Consider the following 14579-nt stretch of genomic DNA (forward strand, 5'->3'; position numbering starts at 1 on the left):
CCAACATTTAAAAATATTTCTTCAATTAGCAGACACTTTTAAAACCAATGGAGCTTCTCCTGAGGCAATACGTTTAAGATTATTTCCTTTTTCCCTCAGAGATAAAGCCCTATCATGGTTAGATTCCCTTCCACCCAATTCCATTACGACTTGGGATAACCTTAGAAGAGTTTTTCTTGCTAGATATTTCCCCCCGGGTAAGACCGCCGTTCTTCGAAACCATATAACTAGATTTACCCAAAACCAAGGAGAATCGCTGTTCGAAGCTTGAGAGAGATATAAAGAGTTGTTACGAGCATGCCCACATCATGGTTTAGAAAATTGGTTAATCATTCAAGCCTTCTATAATGGACTTCACTATAACACAAAGATGACCATCGATGCTGCCGCAGGCGGTGCTCTGATGAACAAACCTTATCCTGAAGCTAGTGCCCTCATCGAAGATATGGCTCAAAACAATCAATCATGGGGAGTCGAACAAGCGACAGTTGAGAAGAAAGAAGCCCAAGGAGGAGTGCATGAACTAAGCTCTATTGACATGATGTAAGCTAAAATGGACGCATTAGCCCTTAAGGTCGAGCATATGTGCATAAACCCGAATACTGTAGCCTCAGTTTCGTCGGATTGTGAGATATGTGGAACCAAAGGACACCAATATGCAGAATGCAGTCTATTAAACGAAACCCACTCTAAGCAAGTGAACTACACCCAAGGGAACCCATACTCGAATACCTATAACCCTGGATGGAGGAATCACCCGAACTTCTCCTATAAAAACAATAACCCTATTCAAAATAATGCACCTCCGAGACCTAGGTATCAAGCCCCAAGATCAAATCAACCTATGCAACCTGTACCACCAAAGCCGAGCCTTGAGAAAATTATGGAAAATTTTATCACCGCTCAAACCCAACAAAACAAGGAGTTCATGAACCAAAACATTCATGTTAACGAATTGATTACTCAGTTAGGAACCAAGGTTGACCAAATAGTTACTCATACCAAGATGCTTGAAACCCAGATCTCTCAGGTAGCTTTAAGCCAAGCCCCTCAGACTACACCTGGAGGACAATTCCCTGAACAACCTCAACAAAATCCGAGAGGACAAGCCAATGCCATTACCCTACGAAGTGGGAACGCTTATGATGAGCCACCAAACCCTAGATTGAGTGAACCTGACACTTCTAAGGAATGTACCAAACCCACGGACGAAGTAAAGGAACCAGAGGAATCTGAAAACCAGGAAGGTCGAGAAAAAGGAGAAGAACCTAAAGACAAAACTTACGTACCACCCCCGCCATATAAACCACCTATACCATATCCGCAAAGACTCAAACAAACCCAAATCAATAAACAGTACAAATTTTTTATTAAAGTTATAGAAAAACTTCATGTAGAAATCCCTTTCACAGAAGCCATCACCCAAATACCTTCTTATGCAAAGTTCCTCAAAGACATCCTTACCAACAAACGTAGACTTGACGATCCGAAGCCTTTGGAATGTAATGCTATTTCTGAGGACAAATTAGCAAAGAAAGATAAAGATCCTGGAAATTTCTCCATTCCTTGCCTTTTGGGTAATCATGTCATCGGAAAACCTTTTCTAGACTTAGGAGCTAGTGTGAGCCTATGGCCTTTAGCAGTTTGTGAGAGGTTAAACTTAGGAGAATTACAACCCACTAAGATATCACTTCAGTTAGCCGATAGATCTGTTAAATATCCGATAGGCATTTTAGAAGATGTCCCTGTTAGGATAGGTCAGTTGTTTATCCCTACTGATTTTTTTGTCATGGATATCAAAGAGGACAATGACATACCAATCCTTCTAGGTAGACCATTATTATCGACTGCAGGAGTCATAATAGATGTCAAGAAAGGAAAGTTGAAATTTGAGGTAGGTGACGAGAAAATAGAATTTATACTTTTGAAATTTCTTATGGCACCTGTGATGGAAGACTCGTGTTATGCCTTAGATATCATTGATGAATGTGTTAGAGAATTAGAACAAAAAGAAATTATAAAAACAATTAAGTTACCATCAACTCTCATAAGGGAAGATGATGACTTTAAGAAACCCTACGTCGATGATGACCTTTACGAATGTTTATCCCTTACCCCAGATCCTATGCCATGCCCTAAGAAACCAACCTTAGAACTTAAGGAACTGCCTAAGAACCTGAGATATGAGTTCCTCGATGAAAAGATGAACCGTCCAGTTATAGTCAGTGCTACCTTGAGCCAAGAGGAAACGAACCAACTTTTAGATGTTTTACGAAGATATCCCTCAGCCTTAGGATATAATATCTCTGACCTGAAAGGTATAAGCCCATCCGTATGCATGCATCGGATTTCACTAGAAGAAGATTCAAAACCCTCTAGGGAACATCAGATAAGAATAAACCCTATAATGAGTGATGTCGTTAAAAAGGAAGTTCTTAAGTTACTTGAGGCAGGTATAATCTACCAGATCTCGGATAGTAAGTGGGTGAGCCCTGTGCATGTAGTACCTAAAAAGGGAGGCATCACAGTCGTGCAAAACGATAAAGGCGAACATGTAGCAAAACGTTTCTGAAGGAGGATGACGGATGTGTATAGATTATAGAAAATTAAATAAAGCAACTAGGAAGGATCATTTCCCTTTACCATTTATAGACCAAATGTTGGAGCGTCTAGCCAGACACTCTTACTTCTGCTATCTAGATGGATACTCTGGATTCTTCCAAATACCTATCCACCCCGAAGATCAAGAAAAAACTACCTTTACATGCCCTTATGGAACCTTTGCCTACAGACGAATTCCATTCATCCTCTGTAATGCCCCAGCCACTTTCCAACGCTGCATGATGTCAATCTTTGCAGATTACCTAGATGGTATCATGGACGTGTTTATGGATGATTTCTCGCTTTGAGGATTTGATTTCCATGATTGTCTTGCTAACCTTGAGAAAATCCTGGAGAGATGCGTGGAGGTGAACCTCGTGCTAAACTGGGAAAAGTGTCATTTCATGGTGACCGAAGGAATAGTTTTAGGACATATAGTTTCAGAAAAAGGTATAGAGGTAGATAAAGCTAAAATAGAAGTTATAGAAAACCTAAAACCACCAAAAACCATCAGAGAAGTCCGAAGCTTTCTTGGACACGCTGGATTCTATCGGCGTTTTATTAAGGACTTCTCCAAAATAACCAAACCTTTAACTGGACTTTTAATGAAAGATGCTGAACTCATTTTCGATGAAAAATGTAATGACGCATTTAATCTTTTAAAGCAAGCGTTAATCTCAGCACCCATTATGAAACCACCAGATTGGTCGGAACCTTTTGAGATAATGTGCGACGCTAGTGATTATGCAGTTGGAGCTGTTCTAGGACAAAGGAAAGAAAAAAATTACATGCCATTTATTATGCCAGTAGAACCCTAGATGCTGCCCAACTTAACTATGCAACAACTGAAAAAGAATTACTCGCTGTAGTTTTCGCTATAGACAAATTTAGATCTTATCTAGTAGGAGCAAAAATTATAGTTTACACCGATCATGTTGCCATTCGTTACCTATTAAGTAAAAAAGATGCCAATCCCAGGTTACTCCGATGGATTCTATTACTACAAGAGTTTGATTTAGATATAAGAGATAAAAAAGGCACTGAAAATGTAGTAGCCGATCACCTTTCTAGGCTAGAACATCTAAAACCTGAACTAGTACCCATAAACGATGATTTCGCCTATGATAGACTGATAGCTAGAGTAGAAACCATTGAAGATAATAACCTAAGCCCTCATGAGCACTCCCACAATTCCTTAGCAATGAGTAACGTACCCTGGTATGCGGACTTCGTTAATTACCTAGCTGCTGATATAGTACCCCCTGATCTTCACTACCACCGCAAGAAGAAATTCTTCCACGATGTGAGGAACTTCTATTGGGACGAATCGCTCCTTTTCAAAAGGTGTAAATATGGCATTTTTCGCCGTTGCGTTCCAGAAGAAGAGGTAAATAGTATTATCGAGCATTATCATTCTGCATCTTATGGTGGACATGCGAGCACCTCTAAAAGACATACGCCAAGATTCTTCAAGCTGGCCTATTCTGGCCTACCATGTGGCGTGATGTCTATGCTTGCATTGTCAAATGTGATAGATGCCAACGCACTGGAAACATTTCAAGGCGTGATGAAATGCCTCTAAGAAACATTCAGGAAGTAGAACTCTTTGACGTATGGGGTATAGATTTCATGGGACCTTTCCCACCATCCTTAGGGAACAAGTATATCTTAGTAGCTGTAGACTATGTGTCTAAGTGGATTGAAGTTATAGCTGCACCCACAAACGACACTAGGGTAGTAATCAAACTATTTAAAAACTATATATTCCCTAGATTTGGAACGCCACGTTTAGTCATAAACGATGGAGGATCACACTTTATATCGAGAATATTTGACAAACTTTTAAGAAAATATGGAGTTAGGCATAGAGTAGCAACACCATACCACCCACAGACTAGTGGCCAAGTAGAAGTATCTAATAGGGAGATAAAACAAATCCTAGAGAAAACTGTTTCTATTTCTAGGAGAGACTGGTCTCAGAAGCTTTAAGAAGCATTATGGGCCTATAGAACCTCTTTCAAAGCCCCTATAGAAACTACTCCTTATCAACTAGTTTATGGAAAATCCTGTCACTTACTGTTCGAATTAGAGCATAAGGCCTATTGGGCCATTAAAATTTGAATTTAGACTACCTAGCCGCTGGAGAAAAGCATACCCTAGACATTCATAAACTAGAAGAACTTAGGAAATCTGCCTACGAGAATGCAAAAATATATAAAGAGAGGACAAAAGCCTATCACGACAAAAGAATAGTAAAGAAAAACTTCAATATAGGCGATTCTGTTCTCCTTTTCAACTCTAGGTTATGACTCTTCCCTGGAAAGCTACGTTCAAGATGGACTGGTCCTTTCGAAGTATCCAAGATTCTGAGATCCGGAGCCGTGGAAATCAAGAACGAAACTTGTAGTCCATTCATTGTAAATGGACAAAGACTGAAGCTCTACGAAGGAGGAGACATTCCAGCATACTACTCAAGCCACACCCTGATTGATCCACCAATCCCTACCACTACAGGTGTATAGATTCTAATCGTCAAGCTAATGACATTAAACAAGCGCCGCGTGGGAGGCAACCAATGGTTTTTCTTTCATTTTACTTTTTCACATTTATTTAATTTTATTTTTGTTTTATTTTATCATATTTTGCATTGAGACTAAAATTTGAATGGTTTGCACTTTCAGGATCACTTTCTTAACTTTTACAGGATGCAGGATTTCGATGACATGCACGTGGCCTATAGAGATAATGCTCAGAGAGAGCGCTACATCGCTCTGTATCAGCGCCCTATGGCACCCACACGTTATCCTGATCAGCACTGTATGGAGGCACTGGGTATCGAGCCGAGTATCCGATTCCTTAGCCACCAGCTTCACTGGGACGAGTTTGCTGATGACTTGAGTAACACCTACAGAAACTTGACATTGGAGTTCCTGAGTTCATTCGACTATGACCCATACTCTGGACCAGATGGGTATGCTGCTTTCAGGCTCTTTGGAGTTGAGTACTCTTTCAGCCAGAAGGAGTTCGGCGACCTATTGGATTTCCAGACCACTCCTGATGCTATCCCGGAGACACCTATGGGATATTTTCTGGGTAAGGAGGTGGAGAAGTTTTGGAGTGATATATCGGGTGGCGGAAGCCAAAATCCATCTACGCAGTTATCTCATGTTATACATAACCCCGCCTTTAGATATTTTCAGATGATATTAGCACATTCCTTCCTGGGAAGACCGGATGCAGAGACACTACTGAGTGAAGAGGAGATCTTCCTATTATTTTGTGCATCCCAGTCTCGCCCAGTAGCATGTGGGAACTTCTTGTTATACAGTCTCAGCGGTATCTCCAGATCTACCGAAGGAGTCATCCATGTGGGCGGAATCATCACGCAGATTGCTGTCGCTTTAGGTATGTCTCGCAAGCTGTTACATCTTCGGACCTACTGTGGGTACACTACCATGGACATTGACTTCTGTTTGACCAGAGGGTTGATGAGGAGAGCCTCTTTCCACCCATGTCAGTTCCGATTGCTAGTCGACAGCGAGGCTATCCACTATTTCACACTGCCAGATCCTATGATGACCAGTGTGCATGATCCAGTGAATTGGAGTTATGCTCTAGAGGGCCAGGGAGAGACCATCGAGGATCCGAGATCACCACCCATTGCTGAATACACGCCTACACCACCATATCCCCGGATCACTGTTTTCTCTAATAATCTTTCATTGCAGACCCCCGACATCCGCACTCAGATTGCTGAGTGTCGTAGAGAGATCACAAAGCTTAGACAGGAGGTGGCTGACCTCACTTTACATATGGGAGTGTCTAATCTCACCCATGCTACCGAAGCCGACTGTCTATATCAGGAGATCGCAGAGCTCAAGCAGGAAGTAGCCATGCTCCGTGGATCCTCTCAGGAAGACGACATCCCTACTATATGATCTCACCATTTCATCTTATTTTATCTTTTATTTATTTATTTATTTATATTTCTCGTATTTACATAACTCATTTTATATTATCGCATTTGGAATATTATATAAACTATGTCTATACATTGATATTTCCACTTTTATCTATATATGTTTTATGTTTGTTTTATTTTCATTTTTTTTTATTTTAGTTGTTTATTTATTTATTAGTCTAATATTTAATTTTTGTTTCATTTTTATTTTTATTTTTACTTTTATAAAGTTATGCAAGCCAATGATACTAGGAAATCACAAGACAAATGTTATCCGGACCCCTCAAAGTCAAAAGACAAGAGAAGCCCAAACCAAAGGACCAAAATCCGGCCCAGCCAGATTTTGCCTTGTGGCGCCCGCCATAGACCCTGTGGCGCCCGCCACAGCGTCTGTAAAAGGTCGGGGCAGAACCCCTTTCTTCACCATTTTCACACCTTACAACCTTCCTAACCCATTTTTTCACCTTGGAAAAACATCCTTGAACCCACAAAAAGCTCATACTTTTCTAACCACCACACCGTACAAATCATTTTTCCGCTTTCCATTTTCATTTTCATCCGTAGGATTTTGTAAAAATCAAACCTTTTCACATTCCACTTCATCTTCTTCGTCACTTTTCAAGAGCTTCCAAATGGAGTTTAATGGATTCATTCTTCGAGGAGGGAAACCGGGGGATAGACAAAGAAAAATCATCGAACGATTGCAAAATCGGGAGGTCCTCCCGACAAGGTATGTTGACGAAAACTGTCTCTACACTTTAGGTATCTATCATAGCATATTTCATTTATTAGATAACTTAGGTTTGCATAATTTCTTTTCCAACAAAGAACCTACCTATGAGCGATTGACAATTGAATTTTTGAGTTCCTTAATTTATATTGTCAACCCTAACACTGCTAGCACAGTTGGTACTTGTAGCGGTGTATTCGTCACTTTATGATTTATTGAATAAATCAAAAGCAAAGCATACAAAGAATCGAGTCGCCACCGCACTTTTATTTATCCAAAGGATTGGCTAAAAAGCGAACAAAAGCCTAAGAAGTTTTACACATAGAAAACTAATGAAAGATCAGAGAATCTGGGTAAGGGGTTAATTACGCAATGGGAAGGTGTTAGGCACCCAAAACTTCCTAGGTACTCCTAGGGAGCCCTTTTCACACTTGTTGAATGAAATTGTTATTTGTTATGAAACATTTATTGTGCAAACATGAATGGGATGATGAGAAAAGAATATACAAGTTATTATTTTTGTGTTTGAACGGATGAACCCGTTGCCTACGTACCTTCCATGAAAGGTAAGGATCAAAACGCCGTAGTTCGGCTAAAATATTTCCAAAAGGTAGGTGAATTGATTTTAAAACAAGAGCACTAAGGCTTTTCATTATCAACAGGAGAAAACTCAACCAAGACCAACAATCCACCATGCGAGGATAGCTTCAACATACTAGTGAGGGGTTAACCCTATAATAAGTATGGAAGACTTATAATCAACTCACTAAGGATGTGGTGAGATTTACATCAACCACTATGATAATTGAAACCTATGGCTAATGTATGAAAACATATCAACAATGGACAAAGCCACAAAACAATTGAATGAGTGTGATTAACCAATTATGAATATTTACAAAATATGGTCAAAGTATGATTAGAATTCAATTCAGAAAGAAGTGTATAAGAAATGGAGTTTGAAAATCAAGGGCTTAAGGCCCAGGTTTCTAATTTGAAAACAGGTGACAAGTTTGCACAATAATATTTTCAAGTTTTTGAAAGCCAACAAGTGCAAAGAGGTTTGAAGGTACAAAAATGGGAGGGTGAGGGAGTGTAAAACTTCTTAGATGTTCACCTCTTGAAATCATATAAAAGATGATTCAAGTGTGTCCTTAGGAATAGGCAAATGAGCAATAACAAATAAGCAAAAAAAATGATACCGGATGCCAATTGCTGGACTTACACCAATCTCACAAACAAAGGTGGATATCGGATACCAATCAATGGATTTACACCAATCTCCTAAAACAAACAGGGATATCAGATGCCAATAAATGGACTTATACCAATCTCCTAAAGCAAAACAAAACAAAAGGGTGGATACCGGATGCCAATCAACTGGACTTATACCAATCTCCAAAGAACCAAACAGACAAGGATACCAGATGCCAATATATGGGCTTACTCCAATCTCCCCAAAGCAAAACAAAACATGGATATCAGATGCCAATCTATCTGGACTTACTCTAATCTCCAAAGGATGATCATAGGAATACAAATGCCAACAACATGGACTTACAATTGAATCCTCACATACAACAAACAAACAGAAGCAATAAGCAAAGAGGATACAAGTTTCCACTGAAATGGTCTTACACTCAATCCCTTCCAAATCATAGGAACAATGGCCAATGAATGGACTTACAGTTGATTCCTCAATGGACAAACAAAGATGTGTCACAAAGATATGAAATGATGATCATGCAATAATGAACAATTAATGATGATAAATGCACAAAGGCAAACAAGCAAACATGTACCGATGAATCAAGCAATCAATCAAACAAAGTCATTTAGCACCCACTTTATACAAGCAATTAGGCTCAAACAAGGGTTAGACTTTACAGTCAACTGGAATAGGGTAAGTTGTGCTCTTAACCTTAACATTGAGAGTTAAGGTGAAGCAGATGAAAAGGATATGAGGGGTGTGCCTCATAGCTCTTATCCCTGGTCAGGGAGAGCTTTGGATGATAGAATGTGTGGGAGTTCAGAAAGTTGGAACTCTCTCCACAAGTTAATGACTCTATAGATCTTGGGTTAAGATCCACAATGCATCAACATGTAATGTGAGCAAAGGGATGACACACTGAATAGTAGGAGATGGACTACACATCTCTTTTATCTACCAATTGCCTCATATGAGGACTTTTCCTGCTTAGCACAAAAAGTAAACAATCACAAGCATTGCCTCTTAAGGAGGACTTCAGACAGGTGCCTGGCCATATAACAAGCCAGGTCTTCCAGACTACATGAAGAAGAGAAATTATACCTAATTGGTTAAGCAACCAAGCAAAAGCAAGTTCAAAATGAACTTAAGCAACTCAAGAACACGATGAAGATCTTCATGATCTTCATCAACAATTTTCCAGAAAATCTCAAACTCTCCAGAAACACAAATTAAGCAATGCATCATGTAGATCTAACATCAAGCATCAAGAATCAACAATTAATCCATCAAAAACACATTATATGCGCACGGATCGAAGCAAGAAAGAATCAACATCAAAAGTTCAAACTAACATATCTTGCTCAATACAGCATGGATTCACACGATTTAAAGCTTAATCTACTCAACAACCAAAGATCTATAACATTAGCATAGTGAAAATCAAGATTATGAGAATTAGTTTGTGACCTCTTGTAGCAACAGAATCGGATTCAGCTGGAATTATGCCTTGCAATGTTCAAAGTCTTCTTCTACAATGATTATGAAGTTGAATGGAAGGAGGATCACAACTCAATTGGACACGATTCAACAGATTCAAGATTTCACCATTGTTGTTCTTACTTCGAGCAGCTCTAAATTTGCACGAATTGGAGTGATTCTTGGCTTGAATATGGATCCAGTGATGATGCTAGATGATGAACTGAGCAAGGATTGTGCAATTGCTTTCAAGAAATGAGAGAAAAATTTGAGAGAAAATTGAGAGCAAAAATTTGAGATCTGAAAAAATGAATTGTGGTTATTGAATTCTGTTAGGATTATGATTATATATGCTCTCCTAATGATGCTTGCTAATCATGCTTAAGCTAATGCTAAGGGATTAAGGAAAAGGGAGTGTTTTGGCCAATTTGCAAATTCACCCTTATGTATGCAAGGCAATGCTACAGTGCATGAAATCTGGTGGAAATTCACTTAAAATGTGATTTTGAATCAAATGCCAATGGTGGGAAGTGAAGGCAATGCACAATTTTTGAATTTAAAAGTTCCCTCCAAAATTCAAATGAAAATGCCAATATTTTTGTGATGGAAATGCATGATATGTGATGCATGAATTGGATAGTATATATCAAGAGAGAAATGTTACAAAAAGAACCACTTCAATTGGCCTTTTGGTTCAAAAGTTATGCATTCTTGAAGTTCAAATTCCATTGACCATGATTGATCCATATCTTTTCAACCATACATGAGAAATTCATGTTCTTTGACTTTTTGGAAAGGTGAGAGCAAGATCTTCAACTTTCATGTTGTACAAAATTTCATTTGAAGCTTTCTTGATGATGTAAACTTGAGGAGAAGACCTTTCCATTTTTGGCAGTTCCAAATTACAGTTCACTTACTATTTTTGGAAACTTTTCATCTGACCTCAAATTATCCATTGTAGATGTTTGAAATGTTAAGTGAGACTTGTATGGACATGAATGAGGCCTCTCTAACCATCTCCCACCTTCAAATCCATGATTGAATGCACAGTTGACTTATGTTGACTTTTCTAGGGTTTCAGTTGACTTGGCTATGCTCTGATGAAATTCAAGCCTCTACCACTTGAGATCTTGATTCAAAATGATGCCATAGCTCACATGAACTCTTATGAATGATCATGGTGCCCAAATTCTCAAGAATGGCCACCATCTATTGCTCAATGAATGCCTTTGACTGCCTTGACCTAAGATTGCTTCATCTGCAAGTAACAAGATTAGATGACATATTTTTGTACTTTTGGTTAGTGAACAAATGAAAAGCAATGATATAAAAATGCAAAACATGCTTGGTGATCAAGAAACCACTCTCAAAAGATGACCCACCCACAGGGAGGCAGGCAAGGTGCACAATGATCCTTGAGGCAATGCAATGATATGATATGATGCCATGAGGGATCTTAGGGACAAAATTGGGGTCTTACAGATGCCCCTATTTAAGGTCATTCTAGCCGGAGAAGTGAAGTTTAGAAATCTTCATCTCGACGCGGTAGAATGGGCTTAAATAACAGTAATGAGACAAATTTTGGTCCCTAAGAGACCTCATGATGCAGATGTATGCATGCAAAAAGAAACAAAACTCTGTGGGGAAATATGGGTCCACAAAGAAAAGACGATCCATCGGAGTAATACACTCACCAGGAACAGAGACTCAAACAGGACTCTTATGGGGATAAGAAAAAGAAAAAGAATGCGTGAGCAGGACACGACTCTGAATTAGGGGAAAACTGACGCTGCGTGAACAAAACATGACTGGACTAGAGACCTCACTGGGGAGTGAAGGACTCAAACAGGGAAAAGAAGAATTCCAAAGGAAGACACATCCATTGGAAAGACACAAGCTGACTCAAACTATCCACAAAGGATACTTCGGATAAAAATCCGGACTCGGACCAAGGAAAAGATTCACAAAGAACCTCCCTGCCGGGGAAAATTGCATATATTGGGGAAAACGCCAATACAGCAAAGGGTAAAAATCACCACAGAAAACTCCACCGGGAAAGATCTAACAAAGAGACTCCTGGGGAAACAACAAAGCAATGAGGTGTTACCAGTATAAGGGTAACAAACTCAGGAAGAATGAATATCTAAGACCGGTATAAGGGTGAGAGATATCAATCAACCAAACATCTGAGAAAGACCTGAAAAAGGCACAGCAACTCAGGAAAATCTAACTCCACAGGGGACCAAGGTCATAATAGGGAGCAGAAAGGAAGGAACACCAGGGATACCGGTTACTGGGTATATAATAGGTGACAAACCAAAGCGTGAATTGGTATATATGCCAAAACACTCGTCATCCTGAAGAAAGCTAGAAAAGCAGACTTGTTTATAGGATGGATATTCGATTCCACAAGGAATATGAATCTTACTCTGCGGAGAAAACAATCAAAAGATTGACCTAAGAGTGCATGAGACATATTATTCATTACCGTCAGAACGTGAATAATATACTCGAAAAGGAAGAGACACCAGAGATACCGGTTACTGGGTATATAATAGGTGAACTACCAAAGCGTGAATTGGTATATATGCAAATCGACTTACAGGATGGACATTCGAATCCACAACGGGAAAACGAATCTTACTCAGCTGGGGACACAAACCCAAAGAGCGCATGAGATATAATATCCATTACCGTCAGAACGTGGATAGTATACTCGCATGAGATATATTATTTATTACCGTCAGAACGTAGATAACATACTCGCATGGAAGGAATCACCAGGGATACCGGTTAGGGCATATAATAGGTGACCTACCGAAATCGTGAATTGGTATATATGCCAAAACACTCATCATCCAAAACACAAACTTGTTAAAGGATGGATATTCGATTCTACAAAGAATACGAATCTTACTCCGCTGGGGAAAATCAACAAAGGATTTCAACCAAAGAGTGAAAGAGATATATTATTCATTACCGTCAGAACGTGAATAATACACTCGAAAGGAAGAGACACCAGAGATACCGGTTACAAGGTATATAATAGGTGATTAACCAAAAGAGACAATCGATACCACAACAACAGGGTAAACGAAAGACAACTCACAGGGGATAGATTGCAAGCATCCGGCAATTATCCGAAATAAAGAATATTCGATTCCACAAAGGAATAACGAATCTTACTCGACTGGAGAAACACAAAAGGCTTCGAATGAAGAGTGCATGAGATATATTATCCATTACCGTCAGAACGTGGATAACATACTCGCATGGAAGATTATCCACAACCGGTTACTGGGTTAATAAAGGATAAATCGACCGAAAAGAAAGGCATCGGGATACCATACTAGGTATATAATGATGACCAATCAAAGTGAGCAACAATCATTACCAAGCAAAAGAGTAAATGAAAGAAGACTCACCGGGGATGAATTGCATAAACAACAATTATCCACAAGGACTTGCTGGCGACTTCAAAGGGGATAAAATTGCAGGCAAACGGCAATTATCCAGAAGACTGTTGGGGATACAATTGCTAGCAAAAGGAAATTATCCAGAAGCAAGGGAGGAATACCAACACCGAATATCGGATGAAGATAACCACAAAGAGTAACCATCATCGGTTAGGATGAACAACAAGGTTAACTCTGCAAAGGGGAGGAATTAGGGTTTACAACTACCGAATACGGGGTAGAATACCAAAACTCTGGTTGGGGATAGGATTGCTAGCATCCGGCAATCATCCACCAAAAAGCGCAGACTCCGTTGGGAATAAAACCACAACAACATAGGATTTACAACTACCGAAAACTGGGTAGAAGACCAAAAAATCCACCATCAACCAGAACGAACCACAAAGGTTACCTCTGCTAAGGGAAAAGAGATAGGACTTACAACTACCGAATACGAGGTAGTAGCCAACAACTCTGATGAGGATAAAAAGATAGGGTTTACATCTACCGAATACGGGGTAGAAGACCAACAACTCCGCGTGGGGACTGAAAGAATCACAAATCCGCACTGGAACAAAAATAGGGTTTATAACAAACCACCAACTGCTGAAGAGCAGAAAAACTAGGATTTACGACTACTGAATATTAGGTAGAAAACCAAATCACCCCTTGCTGAGGAACAAGAGGTATATAACCACAAATTCCACCAAGAAGAGGGAACATAGGACTTACAACTACCGGTATGAGGGTAGAGGCCCAAACTCCGCTGGGGATAAAAGAATTATTGCCAGTTACTGGGCAATTCATTCATTTATTCCACAGGGAAGCACATGAAACAGTTGACAAATAGCCAATTCAGGATCAAACTGAAAAGACAGACTGAATCAAAACTCGTCCTATGAGGATATAACTCAATAGGAACATCCATCCCAATATATGTGTTGGGAGGAAACGGAAGAAACCGTCATCCACGAGGATATATCTCGGTGGGGAACTGCAGAAGGAAAGACGAACACTTTCTGCTTATGGGGCTGACTCTATACGGAGAGATTTAAACGTCCGACATCTGCTTGGGGAGATCTATTAGAGAGATCTATATCACCACAGCAGGGAACAACAAACAAAAGATATATGGCAAAAAATGCT

The 14579-nt window shown here is 39.6% G+C and overlaps 1 non-coding gene across 1 annotated transcript; it reads right to left on the minus strand.

Annotated features, from left to right (window-relative positions):
• Window positions 1–208: 208 nt before the first annotated feature.
• On the minus strand, window positions 209–315 carry LOC127089073 (small nucleolar RNA R71). Its single transcript, XR_007790852.1, has one exon. It is a non-coding gene; the product is annotated as a small nucleolar RNA R71 (small nucleolar RNA).
• Between the last annotated feature and the right edge of the window lie 14264 nt (window positions 316–14579).

This window comes from Lathyrus oleraceus, chromosome 5 (genome assembly GCF_024323335.1).
Source record: "Lathyrus oleraceus cultivar Zhongwan6 chromosome 5, CAAS_Psat_ZW6_1.0, whole genome shotgun sequence".
Taxonomy (NCBI): domain Eukaryota; kingdom Viridiplantae; phylum Streptophyta; class Magnoliopsida; order Fabales; family Fabaceae; genus Lathyrus; species Lathyrus oleraceus.